This window comes from Peromyscus eremicus, chromosome 5, assembly GCF_949786415.1.
Source record: "Peromyscus eremicus chromosome 5, PerEre_H2_v1, whole genome shotgun sequence".
Taxonomy (NCBI): domain Eukaryota; kingdom Metazoa; phylum Chordata; class Mammalia; order Rodentia; family Cricetidae; genus Peromyscus; species Peromyscus eremicus.
Window position 1 is genome coordinate 22,876,937 of NC_081420.1, and position 10,701 is coordinate 22,887,637.

Consider the following 10,701-nt stretch of genomic DNA (forward strand, 5'->3'; position numbering starts at 1 on the left):
TACCCTATGGGAGTGGTCTTGAGCATCTCTGGGAGAGGAGCCGTGTTTGGCAGGCTTTGAGGGGGCGAGTTTGGGAAAGAGATGGAGGAGGGGAGTTGAGGTGAGGTGGAGCTTCCACCAGAACATTCCAGACTGCGAGTATATGGTTGCCAGGGTGCCAGGGGCTGAGGTGGAGCTTCCACCAAAACACTGTGCTCTCCCAACAGGGCAGGGCAGTAAGTGACCCAAAGGAACAGAGACGGTTTGATCCAGACTGAACATTAGATCAAAGTCAACACCCCACATTCCAAGTTCAAGAGGTGACCAATCTGAATAAAGAAGTCAGGAACCAGTATAGACCTGCTAACCATTCAGTAAATCTCAGGGTGTATGCATGTTTCAGAGTTCAGATGAACATATTGCTCCGTCCTTAGGGCACACTCATAAACTCTCACTGAAGGACATTAATCAATTTTTATTACCTCAAGACAGCTGTGCTGAAAGTGGAATTCAGCACCTGTGGGAGGGGATTCCCTCAGTCTCGCCTGGGCCGCCCAGAGTAGCTTTCCCACAATTCAGTTCATCCTGACATCACTCCTGAGCCCAAATCCGAAGCCAGATAAACTGTTTGGAACTTTCTGAATCTAGGAAAGTCTGGTGAGGTTTCAGAGAGAGAGAAGAACCTAGATTAAACTCATTTTTTAATATGAAGTTCACCGGCATCTTGCTGGGTTCATTTCCTACTCCCCTTCCTCCCTCCTCTCTTACTTACTTACGTTTTTACTTACTTATGTTTTTACTGCAGTTGCCTTTCGAGCCCTTTCTTACTCTCCTGGGTGTTTGCAGCCACAGGAAATAGCCTGAAGCACCAGGGTTTTAAAATAGCCAGGAAGCCTGGTTAAAAAGTTCCCTGGATTGGGTGAAGGGAGGCGGCTCTCCACAGGCTTGGAACATCTAGTAGTCATGTGTTCTCATGCTCCCAAGCTCAGTCTGGGTGGAATTTGAGAAGACAAACCCCATCCCACCCCCTCTGTCTCAGGCTGGAAAGGACTGCAGGTTACCAGCTTCTGGATTTGGATTTCCCTTCAGAGCTAAGTCACCCACGAGTCTCAGTGTTTTTTTGTTTTTTTTTTTTTCTTCTTTCAGTTCTAAAGAAAACCCGCACTGATGTCCTGCAGTACTGGGAAGACTGTGGTGGCAAGGCAGCTATCACACCCTCTACCCAACCCCCACTCTGCTCAGGGCTGGCCAGTGATGTCCAAGCTAATTTCAGATCTTGAAGACAAGCCACAAGGAAGAAAAGGATAATGGGTAGAAAATGATCAGGTTCTGTGAGTTAACTTAAAACGGCTGGAAAGAGGGCAACAAGGAAGGGCAAGAGAAGCCGGTTTTGTCAAGTACAGCCAAGACATGTAACTGAGGTAAAACAAGGCTGGGGCTGGAGCTGAAAGATCCTGGGCGCTTCTGTACTAGTGAGAGTCCTGCCTTCCTGTGGACACAGACAAGTCCCTGGCTGCTGCAGGCTTCATGGGCTAAGCTAAGGAAGGAAGTCAGCCCCAAACCACAAGAGCGTCGACAGTCCCACTTCGTTGAAGAAAATCATCAGGTTTGACTTGGGTATATTTATATTTTTAGATGGAGTGTTGTTCTAGTTTTCTGTTGTTGTTTATAGATGCCATGATCAAAAGCAACTTGGGGAGGAAAGGGTTTATTTCATCTTACAGCTTATGTGAACCACATTGTTGTTAAGGAGCCACGGTGTTATACATTGTTATTAAGTCTCCCTACCTTACAAGAATAAGGTTCTGAGTCCTAAGCCTAATGTATCCTGCAAACCATGTTTTCCAACCTACACTATCTTGTGACACCATGATATACACCCACCCCTTTTGCCTTGCTAAACTCCTGAATACCCCTGATGACTCCCCTTCCATATGATGCGTTCTTGTAGTTATCATCTAGCCCAGAGACATCCTGGAGCCCTGAGTCCTCCACTCTTCTGTCCAGGTGATACTATGTCATTTATCTACCCCAGAGGTAGCCTTGAGCTCTGAGTCCCCGACTCTTCTGTCCAGGTATTACTAGCCAATTAATCTCAACCCCAACCCTTCCTCATAAAAGGAGCCTCAAAAGACAGTGAGGGACTGCTCTCTGAAACCCGGACTTAGGGAGAGACAGTCTGGCCAGTCCCCTGTGCACTTCTAAATACAGCTTGCTTTAATCTGACAGCCATGGAAATGGTTTTTTCTCGGGTCTAACACAATCCATAACTAAGGAAAGGCTAGGCAGGAACTCAAGTAAGAACCTGGAGACAGGAACTGAAACACAGACTATGGAGGAACGCTCATTAGTCCCTTGTTCCTAGGTTCATGTTCAATGACCTTTCTTATACAGCCCGGGTCCACCTGCCTAGGAATAGCACTGCCCACAGTATTTTGGGCCCTCGTACATCATTAGCAATCAAGAAAATGTCCCGTAAACATGTCCACTGGCCAGTCTGATGGAAGCAATTCTTCAATTGAGGGCTCTTTGTTCTAGATATGTCACGTTGATAACCAAGTTTAGCTGTTAGAAGTGTTTTATAGGTTGGTTATATTTTATGCATCAGATATATCTTATACACTGGCATTATATTATGGGGATATATCTTATACACTGGCATTATATTGTGGGGTTATATCTTATCTTATACACTGGCATTATATTGTGGGGAAAAGGTCTAGTCCTCATCAAGTTCACAATTGGATTTTGACCTTACAGAAACTGAAGATGGCCGCTGTGGACTGAGTTCTGTTCAAGGCTGAGACTGAACTAGAGAGAGTGCCAGGAAGGAACATCATCACCCTTCTTCCAGTTTCAACGTTCTGCTCAGTGAGAATAGTGTTCAAAGGGGCAGACCACCCTGCTGCAGGGTCACCAGGCCCAGGCCCCCAGTCTTGCTGTGTCTTAAAGACCAGACTGCAATGAACCAGTGGGTGCTTTACTCTGTTTGGCCAATGCATCACCAGCTGAGGAACAAGACTCCACTAAGTTTCAACAAAGGCTGGAGGTGGGAGTGCATACCTGTCATCTCAGCCCCTGGGGACAGACAGGAGGGTCAGGAGTTCGAGGCTAGCATGAGTTACATAATGAGAGTTTTCCTCAAAAGTAGATGAAATTTAAAAAGAAAAAAAAAAACTTGTTAATTTGTTTAGTTGCTCTTTAATATCAGAAGAAAAGTTTTCATACACTTGCAACTCTACATGGTCCAGGGTTGTTATTGTTTGTTTTTGCTTTTTTGGGGGGGCCGCCACCCAGCTCCCAAATAAATCACACACAGAGACTTATTCTTAATTATGAATGCCTGGCCTCAGCTTGGCTTGTTTCTTGCCAGCTTTTCTTAAATTATGCTGTCTACTTTTTGCCTCTTTTTCCCTTTCTTCTGTATATCTTACTTTCATTCTTACTCTGTGGCTGTGTGGCTGGGTGGCTATGTGGCTGGGTGGCTGTGTGGCTGGCTGGGTGGCTGGTCCCTAGTGTCCTCCTCTCCTTATCCTCTTACTTTTTCTCCTTTTCCTCCTAGATTTCTCCCTCTATTTATTCTCTCTTCCTGCCAGGCCCGCCTGTCCTTTCTCCTGCCTTGCTGTTGGCCGTTCAGTTCTTTATTAGACCATCAGGTGTTTTTTAGACAGGCACAGTAACACAGCTTCACAGAGTTAAACAAATGCAACATAAAAGAATGCAACTTACCTTTGCATCATTAAAACAAATGTTCCACAGCATAAACAAATGTAACACACAACAGGGTTTCTTTCTTTCTTTCATCTGTGTGTGTTTGTGTGTGTGCGTGTGTGTATGTGTGTGTGAGATCAGAGGACAACTTGTTTTTTCTCCTTCTGCTGGGTCCCGGGGCTTGTACTCCAGTCCTCAGGCTTGGCAGTAGGCCCATTTACCCACTGAGCCATGGCACTAGTCCTCAGTTCAGGGGGTCATTTTTGTTTTAGGATGTTATTGAGTGAAGTTCAATCTTCACTGGAAATTTTTGGGGAAGAGATGGGTTAATGTATATTTTAAAATCCAGAGTGCCAATTATCTATTAAATTCTATAACTTTTCACCTTCTCTGAGGGTGAGAAACAGATCGTTACAGTCCGTTTTCAACCTGAGATGTGCTTAGAGTTCTTGAGAGTTAAAGGAGGCATTAGAGCCCTCCCTCTCCTCCCCGTCTCAAAGCTTGTTAAAAAAGATCAGAATGGCGGAGGGGCGGCCTCAAGCCCCAAATTCTTCATTGGATGAGGCTTTGTGTCCTCGGCCAATGAGGTGGAGAGTTGGAGTTTGGGCATGCAGTTTCGAACCAATAGGAGAAGAGGACAGAAATCTCTCCCAGTCCAAGGATTTTAAAAACTACCCTCTCCTCAGGCCACGGTGGCTCAAGGCCTTTAATCCCAGCCTTTGGGAAGCAGAGGCAGGCGATTCTCTGAATTCCAGGACACAACCTGGTCTACAAAGGGAGTTCCAGGATAGCCGGAGCAGATACATAGAAACCCTGGCTTGAAAAAAAACAAAAACAAAACAAACAAAACCCCACTGTCTTAAGCTACATCCAGGGCACATGCCATGTTGGCTTTCCTTTTGTCACTATCCCTTTCTACAGAATTTTATATTAAGGACTGCTTTGCGTTTTACTAGTTTCTTGAATTTTAAACATCTTATTTCCAATAAAGGGAACTGGGGAACATAATATAAGCATTATTCTTCATAAAATGTCAAATGTCATACTGAGGATATCAATGGATACTAATAGTGTAGCAAGACATAATAAATAATGCCCCTCATAGGTAGACTGGGGGAAGGGAAGATGGGAACAGGAGGGATTAGGTGGGGGGTGGGGTGGAGGGAGAGAGTACTAGGAGAGACAACTGGAATTAGGGGGCATTTTGCCGGCAAGGTAGGAACCTAATGCAATGAAAACTCCCAGGAATCCACAAGGGTGACCCTAGCAAAGACTCCTAGTAATGGGAGATATGGAACCTGAACTGGCCATCTTCTGTAACCAGGCAAGACGTGCAGTGGAGGGACACCAACTCTGCCACAAAACCTTCAACCTACGATTGTTGGTCCTGGCTGCAAAACGTGCTGGGGGTAAAGGTGGTGCAGAACTCGTGGGAGTGGCCAACTGTGACTGGTCCAAATTGAGACCCACGCCGGGAGAGGGAGCCCATGCCTGACACTTCCTGGAGGGCCAGGAACCAGAGACAGGATAGCCCAGAGACCAAGGATAGACCCAAACAGGACCAGCAAAAAAGAAAATAAAGAAAAAAAAGTCAATGAAATGATTCCTAATGATACTCTGCTATACTGGTAGAGTAGAATCTAGCATAATCACCATCAGAGAGGCTTCATTCAGCGACTGATGGGAGCAGATGCAGAGATCCACAGCCAAACATTAGGCAGAGTCCAGGGAATCCTGCAGAAGAGGGTGAGGAAGGATTATAGGAGCCAGAGGGGTCAAGGTCACCATAGGAAAAAAGCCCACAGAATCAACTGACCAAGGCTCTCAGGGACCCATGGAGACTGAACCGACAATCAGGGAGCCTGTATGGAACTGACCTAGAGCTTTCACATACATTCTGGTCGTGTAGCTTGGTGTTCCTGTGGGACTACTAACAGTGGGAGTGGGGTCTGTCTTTGACTGTTTTGCCTGCTTTGGGGACCCTTTTCCTCCTACTGGGTGGCCCTATCCAGCCTTAGTATGAGGGGATGTGCCCAGTTTTATTATAACTTGATATGCCATGTTTGGTTGATGTCCCTGGGAGGCCTGCCCTTTTCTGAAGGGAAAGGAGGAGGAGTGGATCTGGGCGGAAGGGGGTGGACTGGGAGGAGAGGAAGGAGGAGAAATTATGGTCAGGATGTAATATATGAGAGAAGATAAATAAATAAAAAGAAAGAAAGAATGCTTTGCCTGCATATGCTAGAGTAAAAAAACCACATACACATGTGCTGGGGGTTTTGTTTTGTTTCTGAATACCAACTCTAGTATTTTTCACACCCCATATTATCATTTAACTTTTGTTTGCATTTTCCCCATATTTATGTAAATGTAGTTGATAATACTTTAATCACATGATAATGCTTTACTCTAAATGTGAATTCACTGAGTAAAAGTGCAAAATTATAGTAAGAAACAAATATTATTATTAGTGTTACTATTTTTGTTTTGTCACTCATATATGCATACAATGTATTTTGATTATATGCACCCCCTTTCCCTTCCAACTACTCCAGGATCTCTGTCACTCTCTCCCTGCACAAGCTATTCATTAAAAATACATGTCTTTAGAAACAGAAGTCTTAGGTGTCACAGTCCAATGTGATTCATTCACTCACTTATATCCCATCATATATCCCCGGCCCCAGTCAATCACTGTACTCTACTCAGTTCTGGAAATACAGAATGCAAGTGTAGCCCAAATGAGTACAAGTCTCTTGGGTCTTAGCTGCCACGGGGGAATAAACAGAGGTAATGATGGGAAACCAGGTCTTTTCAATGTCCTCTTTCGTGTATTTTTCCAGGCACTTCTCTGCAGAGCTGGTTCCCAGAGGGATAAAGTTGCCTGGACACATTCCACAGAGGCTTTCCACAGGAATCCATGGGAATCCTCTTAGCCTCTTCCATGCAAACTCAGTTCACTGCGCTGTTTGTGAGTGGAGTAATAAAAACTGGAATGTGCAAATGGAAAGATCTGTTTGCCTCCAGTCACACCCCAGAGGCTTGAGAATAGTGGTCACAAGAAGCAGCCACCTGAGGTCCCGATTCCCCAAGCTACAGTTGCCCAGGTCTGACCTTCCCTCCAGAACCCTGGAGGGCTCCCGGCTCCAGAGTGCTGTAGGAAGAAGGGGCTGGGAAGTTAGTCAGGTCCAAGTAACTTCACTCTCACCAAAGGTACAGGGCTCAGGAGAGTCACCCTGGAGCAGCCTTCCCCTTTGCCACTCAGAGCCTGCCTCTTCCCGAGAGAACATTCTGGATTCCTGTTCAAACCCTTTCTTCATACTTCAGGTCGTGCCCTTACATTTAATTCTCAGTAAGATATCCTATACGGCTTCAGACTGAATGGAAAAAGACATAAAAAGAAGGAAGAGCTGGGCAGTGGTGGCGCACGCCTTTAATCCCAGCACTCAGGAGGCAGAGGCAGTCGGATCTCTGTGAGTTCGAGGCCAGCCTGGGCTACAGAGTGAGTTCCAGGACAGGCGCAAAGCTACACAGAGAAACCCTGTCTCGAAAAAAACAAAACAAAAAACAAAAAACAAAACAAAAAAACAAAAAAACAAAACAAAACAAAAAACCCAATCAAACAAACAAACAAAAAAGAGGAGGAAGACATGACTACTCCCGAAGTATGGAGAAGATGGTTATTGTAGATATGAGAGAGAGCATAGCCAGAAGCAGAGATATCTGGGAGAGTCCAGAGGGAACGGGACTCTGAGCCAGACCGTGGAGGAGATGACGGAGGGGGGAGGGGGGAACCAGAAGATCGGGAGGGTAAAGGGTAGACAAAAAAAGCCCTGGGGAGCAAAATAGCTGGATTATATAGGAATGGGCAGCTGGGCTGGGGGAGTTTAGGGTAGTGGGTGGAATGTGCCAGCCATACCCTGTAACAGGTAGAGACTGAGGGATGCTGGCAGAACCTGGTGGGTAGGTCCACTTTGATATGTTAACTAGGCACCTCAGTTAGGCATTTATCCCCTGTTTGAAACCTAACACAGGCAGGAATGACCTCTAACTTTGATGGGTGTCCCATTCAAATATGTCTCCTTTGGGGATTGGAAATCCTGGGCTACTGGCAGGATTTGGTTCAAATCCTGGGCTGGGAGTCTGAAGGTGGGTCATATACCTAGAGGCTGCCACTTCCTCTTGATAATGGGTTCTTGCAAGGCAAGGCAAGCCGGCTTTTTACCCTCTCTTCAGGAATGAAATGCTCCCTGCCATAGGGATTATGAGCAACTGTGGATTTTTATCAATGTCACTATCTTCTTCAGAGTAGTTGGAAGTTTTGGCAGGTTTTACAACAAGACAAAAGGAAGAACTGTCAAATTACACCCCCTCCCTTTTTTATGTATATGAGTGTTTTCCCTGCATGTGTACATGTGTACCATTTGCATGCCTCATATCTACAGAGGTCAGAAAAGGGCATCTGATGCCCTGGAACTGAAGTTACAGACAGTTGTGAGCTGCCCATGAATGCTGGGAATTGAACCTGGGACATCTGTTCCCTTAACCGCTGAGCCATCTCTCCAGCCCAGATCACCCAGGGTTTAAACTGTCCACTCCTTGCAAAGACTGGAAGACATTGACTCATAGGTAGCAGTTGTCTCTCAAGGGATGACACGGGGAGATCTTACCTTTCTTTTACATACTTTTTCTACTTTCCCTATTTCCCTCCTAAAATGGTCACAGGTTACTTTTAATTAGAACATGTTTCCTGTTTGTGGAGGTTTGCCTCATTATCTACTCTTTCCCTTATATTAGCCTGCACATGTGCTGGGCACAGATAGAAAACTCAACTTCCTCATTAGCATGTGACTTACAGCTTCTCCGTGGCCTTGAATTTTGTGACCTTGGGGAACATGAAAGACATAGACCCCCATCAGGAGGGATTTTACAGGAGGCGAATGAAACCCGGTCTGGAGGTGGAGTCAGGAGAAGAGGGACAGCGGTTCTGAGCAGCAGGACTGAGTCTGTGCACTGCCAAGGACTCAGTTAGTCTGGAAGCACCTGCTGGACCAAGTTTCCTGGGGCAGTTACTGATGGCTTCTCGATTTCAATTGTACGTACTCAGATGATCTGTGTGTGTGGGTGGGTGGGTGTGGGTGTGTGTGGGGGGTGGATGTGTGTGGGTGTGTGTGGCTGATCTCAGTTCTCATAATTTCCTCTAGGCCCCACTCTTTCCTCTCAATACCCTCATCCTTGCTTCTACTTTCAGAAAGCCAGCAACTAAAAAACAACAGCAAAATAACATTTCGTAAGTTTTTAATCTCCACGTTCTATAAATGAAAAGAGGGACTGTAGTTTTTCCTCTCTTTAACTCAAACAGCTTTTATGAGTAAATACACCAGACTTCCCTTTGTTAGCAGAAATGCAATACACTAAGCCAGCTTGTGTGCTGGTGGGCTGATGGGAACTTAGATCATATTTTAGAGCAATTTGGTCACATGTATCAACAACTTCAAATGTTCCTATCATTTAACCTAGTAACTTTTTTGTTTGTTTTTTGAGACAGGGTTTCTTCTCTGTGTAGCCCTGGCTGTCCTAGAATTTGGTCTGTAGACCAGGCTGGCTTCAAACTCAGAAATCTGCCTGCCTCTGCCTCCTGGGTGCTGAGATTAAAGGTGTACATCACTGCTGCCTGGCCTAGCAATTTATTTCAAAATGCATAACATGCCCAGTGGTGATGTTACACACCTTTAATGCCAGCACTCAGGAGGCAGAAAGGCAGGCAGATGTGTGTGAGTTCAAAGCCAGTCCTGTCTACAGAGCGAATTCCATTACAGCCAGGGCTACATAGATAAATCTTGTCTTGAAAAAAAAAAAGATATAACACTAAGTGTGGAATTAGTACATGCAAATAGATGTTTCTTGTATCTGGTGTTATTCAGCACTGGCACTAACATTTCACATGGCAAAATGATAGGAAGGGGGCTCTGGTGGGGGGAGGGGAACTAGAGGATGAGAAAGCAGCAGAGGGTAATGAGTGGAGAAAGACAAACACAACATGCTTTCTGTCCTATGTGGAGTCCTGTGGGGGGTGGTGAAGAAGAAAGACAGCTCATAGGGAGGGAAGGGACCAGAGGGGGAGGAGGGAGGCAATGGGAGACAGATGTGTGTGTGTGTGTGTGTGTGTGTGTGTGTGTGTGTGTGTGTAAAGCAGAATGATCTATGTGAATGCAAATGCCATAATGATATTCATTATCCTGTATGCTAATACCAAATATTGCAAAGCAAACCGAGAGGGACGCTCGGTACTGAGAGAGTAAGGTGTGGTCTGCCCATGCTATAAAAGTAAAAGCAGTCGATTCCTGCTTCCAGGAGGCTGGGAAAAGTCACATGGTGGTTGGCTAAGTGAAAGCAGCGGGATACAAGACTATATCATGACTTGTGACCAAACTGCAATCAGCAATGCAGAAACTGAAGGAAGCCTGAGGACGTAGCTCAGTGGTTAGAGCTCGCAGGCCTCGATTCAATCTCCAGCACTAAACAAACAAACAAACAAACAAACGAATGAATGAGTGGGGCCAATGTGTATTTTTGGCTTTCTTGTTTGTGTTTTTGCACTTCCTAGATTTTCTACAAGAACTGATATTTTATGAAAAAAAAATAGTGAGAACTTTTCTGCCCACATATAACTAGTACAAAGTTTAAAAATTTTATATAGAGGTGAGGCTTTAAAGATTCCTATAAGCCTGGACCACAGAGAGCTTCCATTCACTTGGCTGACAGTCCTACCAGGCTCACTGTGAATAAATAACCTGTACCTAAGATGTGGGCTTTCTAGACAATATACCATTGCTTTAAAAGAAAAGAAAAGGAAAAACCAAAACAAACAAACAAAACTTCAACCGAATTGTTCTGGGGACTTGGAGCAAAGATTTGGGACATATAATGTCAGGAGAAATTTAGCAAGTACGTCTACAAGCAGACACATTGAGTGACATGTAAGGTGTGCAAGTTACTTTGTGTGGTTCCATT